At 45.4% G+C, this 19,606-nt stretch overlaps 1 protein-coding gene and 1 pseudogene across 1 annotated transcript in view; one reads left to right on the top strand and one right to left on the bottom strand.

Moving 5' to 3' along the window:
- Positions 1-19,606, bottom strand: part of LOC140721103 (NACHT, LRR and PYD domains-containing protein 3-like) — a 107,367-nt gene that overhangs the window by 64,085 nt on the left and 23,676 nt on the right. The window lies entirely within an intron of this gene.
- LOC140721121 (uncharacterized) lies at positions 14,840-17,173 on the top strand (annotated as a pseudogene).

Here is a 19,606-nt window from a genome sequence, read left to right as displayed (position 1 = left end):
TTCCTGACACACCCCACTATGGCCGTGTTATCAGCGAACTTCTGCACATGGCAGGACTCCGAGTTATATTGGAAGTCTGATGTGTACAGGGTGAACAGGACCGGAGAGAGCACGGTCCCCTGCGGCGCTCCTGTGCTGCTGACCACCGTGTCAGACCTACAGTTCTGATCTGTTCTGATCTTCCAGGGGACCAATATTATCCCTTGCAATCCTTTTATTCTAATCTGTATAATGCGTTGGTACTGGCCTTCAGCCAAAGCATTCATTTAGCACATTTGATTTCTTTCTGAGTGCTGCCTTGCGTTTCGGATAATCAGTAATTACCGACCTGCCCATACCTACAGTGGGACTCCTTTTATCTCGTAACCAGAGCCTCAACATCTCTCAAAAAAAAGACAAGGTTCCCTAAAGCAGTTATCCTTGCCTTTTATTCTGACGGGTACAGAATTTATACTCTCAGAATTGCACCTCTGAAGGACTCCCACTTATTAGAACGCCTTTTCCAGACAATAGACTGTCTTTTCCATATTTCCTTTTCCGCGGTGATACTATCAAAATTGCCCTTTCCAAATTTGAATCTCAGCCCATGCAGTTACCCCTTTTCCATATTTCCTTTTCCGCGGTGATACTATCAAAATTGCCCTTTCCAAATTTGAATCTCAGCCCATGCAGTTACCCCTTTTCCATATTTCCTTTATTGCGGTGATACTATCAAAATTGCCCTTTCCAAATTTTAATCTCAGCCCATGCAGTTACCCCTTTTCCATATTTCCTTTATTGCGGTGATACTATCAAAATTGCCCTTTCCAAATTTTAATCTCAGCCCATGCAGTTACCCCTTTTCCATATTTCCTTTATTGCGGTGATACTATCAAAATTGCCCTTTCCAAATTTTAATCTCAACACATGCAGATACCCCTTTTCCATATTTCCTTTGAATCTGGTGGCACACCTCTCTCTCCTTGCCGCCCACCTCGCTCATTCCGCTCTCCTATGTTTCCCGGTCACTCTCCCTTCTTGCTCACTGCACTTCTCTCTCACCCCTCCCACTCGCCTCCTCTGCACACCCCGTCCTCTCTCTCAATCAACCCTCCTCGCACCCCCCTCCATCATCGTCTCTCCCATTCTGCTGAACCCTCACCATTCTCCCCTTCTCCCCTTTTCCCCACCATTCTCTCTCCTATCCTATTCCCCCCTCCTTACCCGTAACTCACCCTCTCTCAAACTGTTTCTCTTCTCTCCCAGCCGCGCTCGCTACCCCTCTCACTTACCCTCTCCCGATGCCTCACACCCTTTCTCTCAAACTCTCCGTCTCTCTCCGCCCTCTATCTGTCCCTTCCTTTCTCTCCCCTTTTCCTCCAGCTGTTCCACTGTCCCCTCTTTCTTTGTCGTCCCCTTCTCTCTTGCCCACTCCATGTCTCCCATCTCTTTAACTCTCTCCCACTCTTCCTGCTCCTGACGCAACTTCATCTTCCCCCTCTCCAACTTCCACATACTCATCCTGCCCCTCCTCCGCCTGCTCACCCCTTCAACCCGCACTCTCCTCCTTTCCATCAGGCCCTCCCTCCCCCTCACCCTCGCGGTTACAGGAAGCATTCAAAAGTTACTGGCAGCGGTAACTGGGAACAAAGCCAAGTTAATGTTGCGGTTAGGAACGCCACGGCCTGATTATTGGAAGGAATCCTGAAAATACTTGTAGAATAATTGCAGATGATGCGAGTCCGAGGGGAACATAAAATGCTGGAAACTCGCTGCAAACACTCGCAGCGCTGGAACGGGTAACGTTGCGGATTCGAGACCCCAGGTAAATTTATTAAAGACACTTTAATGATTCTATAGGTCTTCCCTGCAGCAGAAATGGTTAAATACATTATAAAAGTGAATGATTTCACACCTGAATGACAGTGAATTGTCAAACCGGTCGGATTTGATTTCAGCAGAAAGGCCGTTCCCTGTACCGAGGAATGTGCATTCTGTGTGTTACCATAGTTAGTACAGATCAGCGCGTGGGACAGAGAGAAGAGCAGCTTGAAAAGTCCTCAGAACATATCCTCCTTGTTAGAATATTCTTGGGGAATTAAGCTGTGGAAAATTAAAATTCTGATAATTATTTCTGATCTTTGTTTAATTAACCCGTTGTCTCTGTTATGAATCAGAGATCAAGGTGACATCGAAACGTACAACACAAAGACAGGCCATTCGGCTGAGCCATTTAAACTGCCTAATCCCTTGGAGCTGTACTGGGGCCAAAGCCCTTCACACCCCTCTCATCCAAACTGTCTCTTAATGGGTGAAATCGAACTCGCTTGTAACATGTTTAGCCAGCAGTACGTTCCGCACTCTCAGGATCTTCTGAGTGAAGATGTTTCCCCTCATGATCCCCTGAAACTTTTCATTTTCAACCCTTCACCCATGACCTCTGGTTGTAGCTGCACCCAACCTCAGTGGAGAACGACTGATTGCGTTTGCCCTCTCAATCCCCCTCATGATTTCCTCTACCTCTGTTATATCTCCACTCGATCCTCTTCGTTCAAAGGAAGAACGTTCGAACCTATTCGATCTTTCCTCACAATTCAATTTTTCTAAAATTGTTTTTTTTTAAATTTTTTTTTAAATAATGCAGATGAATCGAGTCTGGAGTAAAAATAAAATGCAGGAAACTCGCTGCGAACGGGGTAGAGTGACTGGTAAAGTTGCGATTTGAAGACCCCAGGTAGTTTTCTTTGAATCACGTTAAAGATCCCATCACTCTTCCCTGCAGCAGAAATGGTTAAATACAATATTAAAGTGGCGTTGTTCACACCTGAGTGAGAGTGAATCGTCGAACCGGTAGGATTTGATTTCAGCAGAAAGGCCGCTCCCTGTCCTGAGGAATGTGGGCGGACAGGCCGCTGCTGTCACACAGACCTGAGCCCCGAGTCTCTCAGAACAACAACCCGAACCTTCCGAATCAATCAGTAACCCGGCCTCTTCCCAGACTGGCGAGAGGGAGCGTTTGGTGTTGTGGGCGGGGCAGTTTCAACGACTTCAAAACGGATCCAAGAACATACTTGGGGAATTTAGGAGTGAATAATACAACTTCTGATATTTACTTTGTGTAATCAACCCGTGGACAGTTGTGAATCAGCCACCAAGGACTTATTCCATGCTGGGGATTTATTCCCCCGGCCCCCCAAATTCAGGGGCAAACCGACTCTTCTGTACATTTCCCAGCTTCGCTGCCGCGCGCCATGCTTTACGTACTCAGTCGGCGAACCTGATTGGGCGACGTCTTCCGATTCAGCGTACACTGCGGATTCAGATTGGCCGCTGCTCAAAAGCGGTACAAATCCCCAGTGTTTATCAGTAACACAATTACTGATCACATTAATGTTCAGTGTCAAACACGCAGTGAATGTAAACACAATCTCCCACAGTCTGGTACTTACCACAGTTTCTGTATTTTACACTCCGGCTTCCTGAGAGCCGCAGACTCGGGTTCCACACTGAATCAGTCTCGACATTCCAGCCAAGTCTACACAAACAGAAAAAAGAGAAACAAAGCGATTCAAACCCTGGGTCCGGAGGAGTTTCTCTGCCATTGGGTAATTTAGGATCTGCACTGTAGTGTAGCAGTGAGCATTCCGCAATCAAAGCACCAACGACCGGGTTCCATTCCCGAGACTGTCTGTTTGTCCATTCTGCCCGTGACTGTGTGTGTTTTCTCCAGGTGCTCCAGTTTCCTCCCACTTCCCGTAGGTGTACGGTTCCGGAGGTTAATTGGTCATATCGGTGTAATTGGATAGCAAGAAATTGTTGGGTCCGTAGGTCCTGTTCCTCTTCCTTATCTTTACAATAAAATAAAGTAAAATTCACGAAGCATCAAACCTTCCGGAAATGTCAGTCTGTCAATGCCCCTCAAACCCCAGCTCCAGTGAGGTGGGTAAACTGACTCGCCGACGGAGGGAAATATTTCTGACATGAGAGGGTCAGAGGGGACTAGGGGGATCGATGCGAGGAAGTCCTATAGAAGGTGGACTATGGGTGGGAAATAATCCAAAGAAGTTGGTGGGATCATTCACACAGGAGAGGGATGAAGAACAGGGATTCCGCAGGAGGGGTTGATGTTGTTTTCACGATCTCTTTAAATAAATCAACCCGCGGCAGTCCCAACCGCGACATGACACAATATAAAGAACTGTATCAAGGGGGAGGGGAAGGGCAGGGTGTGTGTGTGGAATTTCGTGAGGGGGAAGCTGAAGATGTGTTTCCATCAGTGGGTATGTTGAGAGAATGAGAAGAAGCGAGAGAGAAAGAGATGGAAAGAGGGGAGAGAGTGTGTGTGTGTGAGGAGAGCAGAGGAAAGGAGGGAGAGTGGAAGGAACAAAGAGCGGGGTAACTAGAGGGGGGCGAGATCTGGAGTTAGAAGAGATGAGTGTAAAAGAACTGGATTATGAAGGATGGTGAGACGGTGAGTAACAGGTAGAGAGCAGGGAATGTGATAGGACTGGCAGCTCAATATTCCGCAGTTCTGTTGTTTCAGACACAACAAAGTTTGGGGGTGGGGGGGAAATTAAAGGGGCTGGTGGCGTCAGTATTCAGGCCAAATGTCATGATTACTCAGTCAGGCCAGACTGGAGAACTTGTCCACATACAACACAGAAAAATACAGCACAGCGGCAGGACATGCGACCAAAATGTTGTGCCGAACAAGTTAAAATGCAAATCACTACATCCTTCGACGGACGTCATGTCCATATCTCCCAAACTTCCTTACATCTATGTGCCTACCCAATCTTCTCCTAAAGGTCTCTAATGTATCTGCCTCTACCACCAAACCAGGTCATTTACAAACAACAGAGGCCCCAGCGCCGATCGCTGCAGACTCTCCTCATTACAGGCCTCCCGCTCGAATGTCCCTTCAACCACTACCACCTGTCTTCTATACGCAATACAGTTCCGAATTCAGGCAGCCGATTCACCCTGGACTTTCCCTTGTCCCCTTCACAAACTGAACAGCAAGATCGGCCACTGGCCAGTCCTTCGGGGCCTTGCCTGTGGCAAAAGACGACAAGGATACTGGTCAAGGGGCCGGTAATCTCATCTCTCGTCTCCTTCAATAACCCGGGGTTAATTAACCCTTGGGTCCGATCCACCTTAATACTCACCTTAATCGACAAGTGTCCATTGGAACAGGTTCTTTTCTGGAAAGAAAATATACTATGCCAGTGGGAGAACATCAAAGGTAAAATTTTGAGAGTTTAAGCTTTTCTGGGTCTGTCAGAATAAAAAGAAAAAGTAACACTTTTTGGGCATCTTGATTTTCAAGAGATATTGAGCCCTGATAAAAAGAAAAATTGAGGTGTGTGTGATGCAGAGGCTGGTTGGAATAAATGGAATATAGGAATAACAGTGAACGCTTAAGAAATAAATCAGCATCTCTATAAGAAGGCATGAGGTTGCCCGAGCAGACAAGGTGATGGAAATCCGATGGGATAATACAGATATTTTAACAACAAAGGGATTGCAAAGACAAAATTGACCTCTGGATTTTTACAATGGTAATTTAGACGCGGAGACAAAAGAAAAACAATGCGGGCGATCTGAAATGGAGTTTTTATATCTGTGTTTACCCAGGAAACGGACAGAACCTATTAAAGTGAGACACAGCAGAAGTAGGTCATGGACGTGATACAGATTACAGAGAGGACGTGCTTGCTCATTGCAGCAAATTAGAGTGGATAAATCCCCAGAGTCTGACAAGTTGATCCCTCAGACCCCGAGGGAGGCAAGTGCGGAAAGTGCTGGGGCCATAGCTGATATGAGGGAGATGTAGGGGCAGCGAGAAAGGGTGCCAGAGGAATGGGACAGAGGGTCATGAGAGGCGTAGGGGAAGAGTGGTATAGGCGAGAGGAAAGAGCATGAGGAGAAAGGAGAACGAGGGTGAGAGAAGGGTAGGAGACCAGGGAGGAGTAAGGGGTATGGAGAGTGAGGAATATGAGTAGTAGTGAGGGAGAAACTGATGGCGTACGAGACAGGATTAGGGAGATTGAAAGGGGGAGGGGAAATAACGGCGGCGAGGAGGGGCTGAGGGAGTGGGATGCGGAAGGAGAGGTGTGAGTCGAGGAGAAATCAGTGTGTGATCGGGGTAGCGAGCAAGGAGGGATGTGGCTGAGGATGCGTGAGATGGTCTGCAGGGAGGGAGGGGTGGTGGACTCTGCGAAGAAACAGGGTGACGAAGTCGGACAGCGAAGAACAACGGGTGAGTGAGATGGCATCAATGACGACAGTGAGCGAGACAGGTTGGAGGCAGAAGGAGGGAACGTGTGGGGTACAGAGGGGCAGGAGGGTGAGCATAACGGTGATGGAGAGAAACAGTTGAGGTTGACAGGTGGCGAGGTCAGAATTATTGGAACAAGTATTTATTTATACACAATGGCAAGGATGTTGGTCATGGCTTTTCACGAGTCACTGAACAAATCCAGTGTGAGATTGGGTTTCCTGGTCTTGGGACATGACAGCGGGGATGTTCAGCACGCAAGGTTCCTGGTCTGCGATTCTACACGGGAATTTTCCACAAACGATTCATGCCCGGTCTCTGGATCTTATCGCGCACCATTCCAGACTTTACCACGCATGATTCTCATTCTCTGTATGCCACAGCAGGAGATTCACTGTGCACAGTTCCCGGTCTCCAGGTCGAACTGTTAATCTATCGAGTCCCATTGATCTGCTCTCCATCCCCTCCCATCCATGTTCCACGAAAAAAAATGAGATGATTATGGAGTCGAGGAAAAGCAAGATAACATGGAGAAAAAAAATATGAAGGCTAAAAGGTGGGATAAGGTTGCTTTGCAGAGAAAATGAGGAAGAATCCTAAGGGATTATACAGGTCAAAATGTTTGCAGAGGACACTACTGATCCTCTGGATTATCGGAATGGTAATGTATGCGTGGAGCCAGAAAAAAAAACTATCGAGGAGTTCCTAAGTGGATGTTTGCACCTGTGTTCACTCGTAAAGAGGACACCGAATCTGTAGCAGTGAGGCCATGGACGTTATACACGTCACGGATTTGGAGGCGCTTAGACGAATTAAGGCAGATAAATCCCGAACGACTGACCGGTTGACCCCCTCGGACCCTGAAGGAGGCTTGTACGGAAATTGTAGGGACGTAGCCGATAAGTTCAAATTATGTTCATCGACAGGAGTCCTACCAGAGGATTTGTACTCTGTTTTGTTAATCTTGTTCACTTTTTTTAAGAAAAGCTCCAAATTTAAACTAGAAAATTATAGGCCAGTGCGCCTTGCATCGGTAGTGGAAGGCGCTGGAATGACCAAAATAACTAGCATTTGAACAAACAGGTCTGATTAGGGATTTCGGGTGTTCTAGACAATCCTATAGATTGTTTGAAGAATGTGCGAGGAATGTTACCAGGAAAATTGATGAAGGGAAGGCATTGGATATTTTCTACCTGGACTTTAGTAAGGCTTTATACAAGGTCCCACATCGGATGATGATCTGATTGACTGACGGTCTGGTTGCCTTTCTAACTGGAGAACCTGTGACTGGCAGAATGTCGCAGGGATCGGTGCTGATATCCGTTGTTTTTGTCATCTATATCAATGATATGGATGATAATTCGATTAACTGGATCGGCAAATTTGCGGATGACACCATGGTTTTGGATGCAGTTGACAGCGAGGAGGACTATCAGAGCTTGCAGAGGGATCTGCATCAGGTGGGAAAATGGGCTGAAAATGGTAGATGGAATTTAATGCAGGCCAGCGAGTTGTTGCTTTTCGGTATGATCAAGCAGGAGAGGTCTTACACGGTGCACGGTAGGGCACTAAGAACTGCGGTAGAACAAGGGCGCCTGGGAATACAGGTCCACAATTCGTTAAAAGTGGGGGCGGACCTAGACAAGGTAGTAAAGAAATCTTTGGCACATTGCCCTTCATAAGTTAAAGTATTCGGTACAGGAGATTCCGTGAGTTAAGAAGGTTCTGAGGTCTAATTTGGAGTATTATGAGCAGTTTACGTCACCTACCCACAGGAAAAATGTAAATAAGTTTAACAGAGTACAACGACAATTTACAAGTATGTTACTGTGATTGGAAGACCCGAGTTATAAGTGAAGATTGAAAAGGTTACGACTTTGCTCATGACACGCAGAAGATCTGGGAGAGATTTAATAGAGGTCTACACATTCATGAGGATTTTGATAGGTTACATGGGGTAGAGGGATGGGGAGAGTAAGGTTTAGGTCAGGCGATAGAGCGAACTGAGAGTCCCGTTTTTAATCAGCACACTACTACTCCGCACCCCACTCTGATAGTTCATTTTCAATCAGCCCATCATCACGCCCTCTTGGTAAAACATCTGGCCATTTGGAATAGCCGAATTTTAAGTGAAACAAATTCTACAAGTATTTCCGGCAGGATGTGAATCAACAATCACTGCTTGTGAAACGAAACCCGTTGTTAACCGTGGGCGAGGGGATTTCTTGTGACAACAGTTGTCCAGATGGAAATACAATAATCTCTCAATGATGGAGTTTATAAATGTTAATAAACTCCTCTGAATCGAGAGGTGCTGAGAAAATCATTGACCTATTTTTTTCCAAATTGAGTTGGAATATGTAGTCGAAAGTGTTTGCATTAATTTCAACAGAAAGGCGGCTTCCTGTACCTGGACAGGTGAGAGACGTTTGAGCTGAAACTGTACCTACGCCGGGAAGTCCTATTTACACACGGGGCGGGGCTCTGATCCTCCAGGAACCCGGACTGGATCAAATTCGCAGCCTGGGACTCGCTGAGTTAAACAGAGAAACTCCACCCCACTGGTTGTGATGAAAGAAAAAGGAGAGATCTACACGGAAATCCGGACAGAAAGGTTAACGCAGCCTGTTTGTTCTCCTCTTTAGGGTTGCTACATTGATCCCACTCCCGCCTCCTCCCGCTGTCAGACCCGTCCTGAGCCGGTGAGAGTTCGTGTGACCCGGACTGCGGCAGTCCCGCTCTACCCCGGCTCACCCGGCCCTGTCCATCTGTAATGAGCGACGGACACATCACAGCCGAGTGGCCTCGGGAGCAGCAGCTCAGACTCAACTCCCCGTACAGGGTGAGCACACCGGTGCAGGACCACACCCGGTCACCCGGGATGACAACCTGTGATTTCCCGGGACCACACTGAACGCCGTCCGGTTACAACATCAGAGGTAAGTGTTGTCTATGATTCTGCACAACTATTCAGCGTTTACAGCGAGACTCGGCATTGGGTCCAGATCGGGAGTGAATTTAGTGGGAGAAGGGAGTCCTGACATGTTCATGTTAACGAGACAATCATTGTCCAAATGGATTAAGAGAAACGATGCCGTTGCCTTCAACCAGAAATACTCTCCAGCGTGGTTTCTAATGAGTGGGAACTGAAGGCATCTTTCACCCCGGTAGTGACACGTGAAATCCCAGGGGGTAGTGACTCATCACCGGTCTCTCGCTCCCTCATTAAAACACAACTACTTAGAATAACAGGACGAGATCCCAGTTATATTACGGAATGTCTCTTTTGGTAATGCCTCGGTTTGATTTATTTGAAGAAAGCCTGAAAATTATTTTAGCACATCTCCAGATGAAGCGAGTCTGAGATTAAACGCAAAATGCTGGAAACTCGCAGCAAAGTAACTGGTAACGTTGTCGGATCGAGACCAGACGTAATGTTCTGTGCAGCGCGTCATTGGGACTATCTCTTCCTGCAGTAGAAAGGGTTAAATAAATATTAAACTTCCTTCAGATTTGAAGGGCAGTGTTTTGTCCAACCGGTTGGATTTAGTTTCTGCAGAGCGGCCGCTCCCTTTTCTGAGGAATGTGTACGAGCAGGCAAATACTTGCACGCAGACCCTGAGCTCCGAGTCTCACAGAACAAGCCGCACCTTCCCAATCAGTCAACCATTTGGCTGCTTGCTCTTTCCATTCCAGTCCTAATGAAGGGACTCGGTCCGTAACGTCGACTATTGACATCCATCCATAGATGCTGGCTGACCTGCTGAGTTCCTCCAGTATTGTGTGTGCTGCCATGGTTACGAGAGATCCGTGTGGGGCAGTGGGCGGGGTTATTTGTCAGAAACGACACACGGTATCCACACTCTCAGAGTATTCTTGGGTAATTGCGGTGAGAATAATTCAGCTTCTGATATTTGTTTCGGACCTTTATTTCCAATTAGCCAGTCCTCTGTGCATTGGATCAGCGGTCAAGGAGATATTTTAAGCCACTTTTGTCTGTGGTGCTTTTTGTGTTCCGACTGTTACCTATTTGCACAATTTACATTTTCCACAAGTTAAGTAAAGATTAAGAACAGCTGTAGAACAATGGCCACCTGTTTCAAAGCAAGGGTGCGAGATCAGTCCAGCAAATATCTGCTTCTTTTTCAGAATGTCTTATTTCAGACGAATATATCGATTGTTCCTGTGCCGATTGGGAGAGTTTTGAACTCCTCTCCTCAATGGCCAGTGGAAGCAAAGTCTTTGACTCAATTTTCGGCCGATATTGCTGATAACCAGCGGGATTGAAGTGTTTCAGGGATGGACGGGGGGAAGGGGGGGCTGGGAGAATGCGTAATGACATTTTAGATCAGATCTGCCGTGACCTCATTATCTGCAGCAGCAGCTTCTAGCGGCCGTGTGTTCCAGTTATACGTATTGGTATGTTGACACGAAAAGCTCTGAGAATTTAATCAGTGCAATTTAGTATAATGACGGCATGCGAAGAGGGATACGATTTTATTATAGGGTTGAACTGGAAACAAATATTAAATCGATTAATTATTTAATTTACAGTTTTGTGCGTTGATTATTTCCCCCTGCTGGTAAATAATCAACACACAAAGCTGGAATTTAAATAATTTAATTTATAATTAAGGTGAGGGGCTCACGCTGAGACGATTTGGGGAACCTTGTGTGCCCGTCATTTGCCAGACAACCGTCGTCAGGAGACGTGCGAGTTATTTAGCTCCATTGGTGCCGAAAAGTGTCAGTCTCTGCCTCATCTCAGACTGAACTCTCCGCGCAGGTTAAGCACCCTGGTCCAGATCCACTGCCGCCCACCCGGGAAGTCAGAGTGAGGTTACCCGGGACCGCACCGAACGCCATCCGGTTACAGCATTAGAGGTAAGTGGTGTCTTCTGTATCAGGGTATAAGTTGTATCTGTTTCCCCGCAGGGCAAAGGGTTGAGTGAAATATTAAAGCGACTTTGATCATACCCAAACGAGAGTGAGTTGTTGGGTAAATTGGAGTTTGCGCGGATAGGGAGCTGCTGATACACAGAACCAAGTCTCACAGAACCACAACCCACTTCTTCCTAATCAATCAAACATCTGGCCCTTCCCCCTTCCTTTCCAGTACCGATGGAGTACTGACAAAGCTGTTCACCCTCTCAACCCCAGATCCACTGATGTCAAAGGGGATCAGCCTGTCTACATTCCTCCTGTAGTCCACAATCAGCTCCTTAGTTTTTGTGACAATGAGGGAGAGGTTGTTTTGTTGACAAAAGACAGATGTTATTCAGACGTCAGGGCATAGAATTATGATATTGTAACCATTACTGGAATTTGGTTTCACCCAACAGTCTGAGGGATTTAGAGGAACCTATTTATAGAGAGATCGCAGACTATGCCAAGAAACAATTTTTCATTTAGTAAGTGAATTTAACTTTCCATATATTGACTGGGACTCCCATACTGTAAAAGGACTAGATGGGGTAGAAGCGTCAAATGTTCCCTTAATCAGTACGTAGAATTCTCGACGTAGAGGTTAGGAAATGATGCAGGGCTAGAGACATATATTAGTGTATGGGGACACTTTGTGTCTAGTGATCATAATGCCAGGAGATTCCAAGTAAATACGGAAAGACAGAGGCCTGGACCTCTCTTGAGATTCCAAATTGCAGAAAGCTCAATTTTAAGGGTTTGACAAGTGTGGATTGGGACAGAATGATTTTTGGCAAAGGAGTACTTGGTAAGTGGGAGGCCTTCAGAAGTGAAATATTGAGGATGTCTAGTTTGTATATGCCTGCCTAAATAAAAGTTGAAAGGGAACTGGTGCAGGTTACCTTGGTTTTCAAGAAATATTGAGGCCCCGGATATTTTGTTCCTCTAAATGCCTCAGACTGTTGGGTGCAGCCAAGAGTCGTTAATGACTACATCATTGCATCATGACAACATGACTACATCATTCCACGCCGTGAGCTCAGTTGACATTTTTTAGTGGTCTTCTGTTGGTTTCTAAAAGCTTCCCAACGGGTTTTGCTCGTTTGTTTGCCCTTTCCTTGGCTTTTATGCTGGCTTTGGTTTCTCATTTCAACCACAGTTGTGTCCTCCTGCCTTTCCAATGCTTCCACTTCTTTGGGATGTATCTACCATGCACCTCCTAAGTTGCTCCCAGAAACTCCAGCCATTGCTGCTCTGTCGTCACTCCTACCAGATTCCCCTTCCAGTCAAGTCTGACCAACTTCTCTGTCACAGAAACATGGAGAAGATCAGAACAGAAACATGCCTACTCTGGACAATCAGAATGGTAATCTATACGGGAGACAAAATGGATGGGGGTGGTTTTAAATAGTAGTTTTGCATCTGTATTTACACAGGAGATGGACACAGAGTCTATAGAAGTGAGGCAAGGCAGCATCAACTTCAGGGACCCTGTACAGATTACAGAGGTGGAGGTGTTTTCTGTCTGAAGGAAAATTAGCGTGGATCAATCCCCAGGGCCTGGCAAGTTGTTCCCTGTGACCCTGCGGAAGACAAGTGCAGAAATTGTCGAGGCCTAAGCACAGATATCTAAATCATCCTTAGTGACAGGTGAGGTACTGGAGGATTGGAGGACAGCCAATGTTGTTCCTCTGTTCAAGAAAGGTTCTAAAAATAAACAAGGAAATTGACATCAGTAGTGGGAAACTTATTGGAACATTTGTGCAGAAACAGAATATATAAGTATTTGGATCTACGTGGATAGATGGCATGGCTTTGTGCATGGTAGGTCATGTCTAACCAATCTTCTCTGTAGTTTCTCGAGGAAGTTATCAGGAAAGTGGGTGAATGCAAGGCAGTGGATATTGTCTACATGAACTTTAGCAAGGCAATTGACGAAGTCTCATGTGGGAGGTTGGTCAAGAAGATTCAGTCACTCAGCATTCAAGATGAGACAGTAAATTGGATGAGACACTGTCTCTGGCAGAATTCAGAGTGTGGCAGCAGATGGTTGCCTCTCTGACTGGGGGCATGTGACTAGTGGTGAGCCACAGGGATCAGTGCTGGATCTGTTGTTGTTTGTCATCTATATCAGTAATCCGGGTAATAACATGGATCGCCGTATCAGCTAATTTGTGGATGAAAACAAGACTGGGGGTTTAGCAGACTGATAGAAGACTATCATGGCTTGCAGTGCGAACCGGACCAGGTGGAGAAATGGTGTGAGAAATGGAAAATGGAATTTAATGCAGCCAATTTCGAGGTATTACACTTTGGTAGGATCTACCAGGATAGGTCTTACACAGTGACTGATAGGGCACTGACGAGTGTTGTTGAAGAAAGGGATAGGACAATAGGTCTATAATTCACTGAAAGATGTGTCACAGTTGGATAGGGACAAAAAGAAAGAATTTGGCACACAGGCCTTCATAAACCGAAGTACTGAGTACAGGAGATGGATGTGATGTTGACCTTGTACAAGACAACGATGAGGCCTTATTTGGAGTATTGTGTGTAGCTTTGGTCACCATCCCCAGGAAAGATTTTTAAAAAGTTGAAAGAGTTCCGAGAAAATTCGCAAGGATGTTGCCAGGTCAAGAGGTCTTGGGTTATAAGGAGAGTTTGAACTGGACTTTATTCCTTGGAACGCAGAAGACTGAGGGGAGATTTGATGGAAGTGTACCAAAATTATGAGGGCATAGATAGTGTAAATTCAAGCTGACTTTTGCTACTAAGATTGGGTGGGACCACAACCAAACGTCATGGGTTAGGAGTGAAAGGTGAAACATTAAGGTCAACATGAGGCGAAACGTCATCATGTCATCGTGCGAGTGTGGAATGAGCAGCCAGCGCAAGTGATGCATGCGAGATCGATTTCAGCATGTTAGAGGTTTGTACAGGTACCTGGATGTTAGCGATATGGGAGTGGGCAGATGGACAACGGGCCTGTTCCCATCTTGTACTTTCTATGACTGTTACAAGAACCTGAAATAATACTAATATTCATTCTAAATCCTTTGAACAGCTGTGTGGATCAACTATTCATCTCAGCAGGATATATTTACATGGCTTTAAAAATGTGGTGCTTTAAATTGACAGTACATGAAAGAAAGTCAACATAGGTTACTTGTGTGAGATTGTTTCAGTTGCTCTGGGGCCAGGCACCAATTCAGCTCAGTGGAAACAGGGAATAATACCAATTCGAGAGCCAGACTGAGCCAAGTCACAGGTTGGAGACAGCAGAAACATGGAAAAAAATCCAACAGCACAATACAGGCCCTTCGGCCCACAAAGCTGTGCCGAACATGTTATTACCTGAGAAATTACCCAGGGGTAGCCATAGTCCTCTAATTTTCTGAGCTCCATATACCTGCCCAGGATCCTCTCAAAGACCCAATTGTATCCGCCTCCACCACCGTCGCCGGAAACCCATTCCACACACGGACCACTCTCTGTGTAAAAATCTTACGCCTGATAACTCACCGGCAGAGATTCTTATAGAGGCAGGAGGAGCATCAGAGAATTTCATGGGCATTCCATTTCCCAGCACTGTGCCCAGTTAGAAGGTCATTTCTCTCTCCAACTTGGGTTGACCTTCACTGTAACAGTGTGATGTCAGATCACACCTCGGCGACCAAAGTGATCTCATCTTAAATGTTGTCCTTCACCCACTGATTGATTTTGCTTTTTTTTCAGGTTAAACACGACAAGAAATTTGTCTACGGGAATCTCGAACACAACACGCCAGTCTCACTGTGTCTGTCCAGATATTTAAAAAGTGGAATGGGGTATTCGTGCAATCATCCTTCCTGCTCATTTCCCGATCCTACCTGTTTCGACTGGGAAGGGACTCGCTCGGTCATTTGACCTACTGGCATACCCGTCATTTTACACCGGGAAGCGGCCATTCATCTGCTCAGACTGTGGGAAGGGATTCACTCGGTCATCCCAATTACGGACACACCAGACGGTTTACACTGAGGAGAGGCCGGTCAACCGCTGAATTTGTGGGGAAGGTCATCTGACGTAATGGCAGATCAGCGAGTTCACACTGGAGAGGGGCAATTCACCTGCTCAGACTGTGGGAAGGGATTCACTAAATCATCTCACCTACTGAAACACCAGTCAGTCCACACTGGGGAGAAGCCGTTCACCTGCTCAGACTGTGGGAAGGGATTCACTAAATCATCTCACCTACTGAATCACCAGTCAGTCCACACTGGGGAGAAGCCGTTCACCTGCTCAGACTGTGGGAAGGGATTCGCTAAATCATCTCACCTACTGAAACACCAGTCAGTCCACACTGGGGAGAAGCCGTTCACCTGCTCAGACTGTGGGAAGGGATTCACTAAATCATCTCACCTACTGAATCACCAGTCAGTCCACACTGGGGAGAAGCCGTTCACCTGCTCAGACTGTGGGAAGGGATTCACTAAATCATCTCACCTACTGAAACACCAGTCAGTCCACACTGGGGAGAAGCCGTTCACCTGCTCAGACTGTGGGAAGGGATTCACTAAATCATCTCACCTACTGAAACACCAGTCAGTCCACACTGGGGAGAAGCCGTTCACCTGCTCAGACTGTGGGAAGGGATTCACTAAATCATCTCACCTACTGAAACACCAGTCAGTCCACACTGGGGAGAAGCCGTTCACCTGCTCAGACTGTGGGAAGGGATACACTCGGTCCTTTCAGCTGAAGGCACATCGGAGACTTCACACTGGGGAGAGACCATACATCTGTTTTTTTTTGTGTGGGAAGGGGTTCACTCAGTTATCTAACCTAAAAGCACACGAGTCAGTTCACGCTGGGGAGCGGCCCTTCATCTGCTCAGACTGTGGGAAGGGATTCACTCATTCATCCTACCTGAGGAGACACCGGGTAGTTCACTCTGGGGAGAGGTGATTCTCCTGCTCCGACTGTGGGAAGGGATTCAATCGATCATACGACCTACAGAAGCACCAACAAGTTCACACTGGGGAGAGGCCGTTCACCTGCTCAGTCTGTGAGAAGGGATTCACGCGGCCATTCGACCTACAAAGACACCAGCGAGTTCACACTGGGGAGAGGCCGTTCACCTGCTCAGTCTGCGGGAAAGGATTCACTTTCGCATCTCACCTACAGACACACCAGTCAGTTCACTCTGGGGAAAGGCCATTCAGCTGCTCAGTCTGTGGGAAGACATTCACTCAGTCATCTACCCTACACAGACACCAGCGGGTTCACAGTGGGGAGCGGCCGTTCACCTGCTCAGACTGTGGGAAAGGATTTGCGCGGTCATCTAATCTACTGAGACACCAGCGAGTTCACACTGGGTAGAGGCCGATCATCTGCTCAGACTTTCGGGAGAGATTCTCTCAGCCATCTCCACCAAATGTGCGTCATTGAGTTCACACTGGGGAGAGGCTGTTCACCCGTTGTGAATGTGGGAAGGAATTCACTCAGTAATCTAACCTTGTGACAAGTGGAGTTTAATATTCTGGATCTGAGACAAATAAATTAGTTCTATTTTAAACTCTGTCTCTGGTACTTAGTGAATTTATAACATGCCTAGTGCAGAGTAGAGAGTCAACTCAGGCTAGCTGGACCCTGCCAGTGATTCTGTTCCAGGACAGTCCTTTAAATCCTCCCCGGTTGTTCCTCCCTCTCTCTCCCTGTCGGATGGGTTCCAGTCACCACTCTGTGGGTGAAGAAGCTTCCCTTGAATTCCCTGCTGACTGAAGAAGACGAGCTGACTGCAGTTCTGTTTGAGATGTTCTTCACCCCTCTCATCTCTGGACTGAGGAAGAATGACTTTGGTAGTTAACCTCCTTATTCACGATTCATTTCCACATTATGTGTCATTTTTCCTGCTTCTAAAAGTTGTTGAAAACACCCCTGTCCTTTAAAGACTGAAAGCAGAATGGAAAACCATCTGTTGGATGTTCAACGAAGCAGGGTCAGAAACCCGAGGGGTGTCTGCACAGGGCAGAGTTTGGGGCTCTGGATTATGAATGTATGATGAGGAGAAGGGAAGCAGCAGCGGGGCGTGGCAACGAATGACAGAGTAGCAACATTTGGAAGCTGATTGACAGAGAAAATCTTTTGTTTGTCTGACTGATGAGAGAAACAATAACTGTGGTGAGGTGCTCCACTGGTTGTGGAACATGTTTGTGTTGGGAATGGTTTTATCTATTAAGGTTGTTGTTCCTGCTTGTTTATCTTGTAGTATTATATCCGGATGGTTATTATGGATTGTCCTATCTGAAACAACGTATTGATTATCATATAATTTGTAAGATTTTGTCTCTAAAATTGGGTAAGGCTTGAATTTATGGTGCCTTTATGAAGTGATAGAGGGCATTCATGAGTTTGTATTTTAAAGATTTTGGTGAATGATATTTGCCACTTGATTGTACTTTTGTAAGTAATCAGATTGAGTTAAACTGCTGCAGGAGCCTGGAATGTCTTCGATTGTCTCTGGTTTCTCTTGGCATTTTCTGCACTTACTGCTTTGCTTGTTTGTTGGTAGAATCTGCGGGTAGAATGAAGGAATAGCAAACGTAAAAACAAACTCCTTGATGGGAATTGTACAGAGACCTCCAAACAGTAGTAAGTATGTCGTCCACAGATTACAATGGGAGATAGAAAATGCGTACCAAAAGGGCAATATTACAAGATCACAAGACAAAGGAGCAGAAGTAAGTGAGTCTGCTCCGCCACTCCACTATATATTAATAAGAGGGTTAAAAATGAAACCAAGGCAAATTCATGTTTGATAGAGCTATTTAGAAGAAAGAAAAGTATAATTCAGATAATGGTAGTAGAATAATTCCAAGCGTGTACATTAAAACAAAATGGGACAAGGAATGAGGAATAATTATATCTGAGGAAGAATGGACAATATTATGGAGTTATCAATGGAGGTATACCAGTTCACAGAAATGGACGGAGTTTGGATGGAAAACCTTGATAAGATATTTTATTACACCCTCTCAGAAATCCCATTATGATAGTTAACTTCCTGTTTGCTGGAGAAATTGTGGAAATGAAAATGCAAACCATTATCATATTTTCTGGGATTGCCCTGTTGTCAAAGACTACAGGAGTGGGATACACAATGCCCTGAAAGACGTTTTAAATGTGAAATACCTTTAGAAAGTAAGACCATATATTTCGGGTATATACCTCAAGAATGCTAACAAAGAGATAAATATTTAATGAATTTTCTGCTGGTTGCTGTTAAAAAGATTTTTTTTTACCAAGAAGTTGTTATCACAGGACAGCCCAACCTTAAACGCATGAATGAAAATTACAATGGACATTTACAAAATGGAGAAGATAACAGCATCTGTTAATCATAAGATGGAACAATTTGATTCATACTGGGGGAAAATGGTTTAACTACATAACACCTCATAGACCTGATTTTATTCTCACAAATGAATGAAAATATTGTAAAAAAAGATCACTGCCTACTTGTACATAGTTTTCTCCTTTCGCTTGTTCTTTCTTTCCTCTCTTTTCTATAAGTGTATACCTCAGATGAATATTATGTGGAGATTTGTGGCAAATATATGTGTACAGTACCTGAAATACATCTTATGGAAATGTTTGTTGATGATGAACTTCATTAAAAAAATAAATTACAATAAAAAGAGTCCCGATGAAGGGTATTGGCCCGAAATGTTGTTTCCCATCCATAGATGCTGCCAGACATGCTGAGCTCCTCCAGCACTTTGTGTGTAGTTCTCTAGATTTCTAGCATCTGCAGGTCCTCTTGTTTCCCAGATACTAATATATTTCTTGAGAGAACAAGCTGGTAGTGGGGTTTGTGGCTCTGTTGGTAAAATATTAAATAAAATAATTAGAAAGAGGCGGCATAGGGTTTGAACGTGTAGAATCTGTGGGTAGGATGAAGGAATAGAAAATGTAAAAAAAAAACTCCTTGATGGGAATTGTATAGAGATTTCCAAGCAGTAGTAAGTATGTGGTCCACAAATTACAATGAGAGATAGAAAATGAGTGCCAAAAGGGCAATGTTACAATAGTCATGGAGGATTGTCATGCAGGTGATTAGGAAAATTAGGATGTTGTTGGTCTCAAGAGGAGGAATTCCTAGAATGCCTACAAGATTTTTTTTTAGAGCAGCTCGTGATTGAGCTCACTTTGGGATCAGCTATTCTGGATTGGGTGATGTAACGAACCGGAATTAATTAGGTCACTTAATTTCAAAGAACCCTTAGGGACAAGTGATCTTAATACGATTAAATTCACCCTGACATTAGAGAAGGAGAAGCAAAAGTCTGATGCGGAATAATTAGAGAGGCATGAGAGAAAAATTGGTCAAAATTGATTTGAAAAGAACATGGGCAGGGATGAAGACAGAGCAGCAATGGCTGG

This window comes from Hemitrygon akajei, unplaced genomic scaffold, assembly GCF_048418815.1.
Source record: "Hemitrygon akajei unplaced genomic scaffold, sHemAka1.3 Scf000050, whole genome shotgun sequence".
In the NCBI taxonomy this organism is placed as follows: domain Eukaryota; kingdom Metazoa; phylum Chordata; class Chondrichthyes; order Myliobatiformes; family Dasyatidae; genus Hemitrygon; species Hemitrygon akajei.
This window is presented reverse-complemented; position numbering and strand designations above follow the sequence as displayed.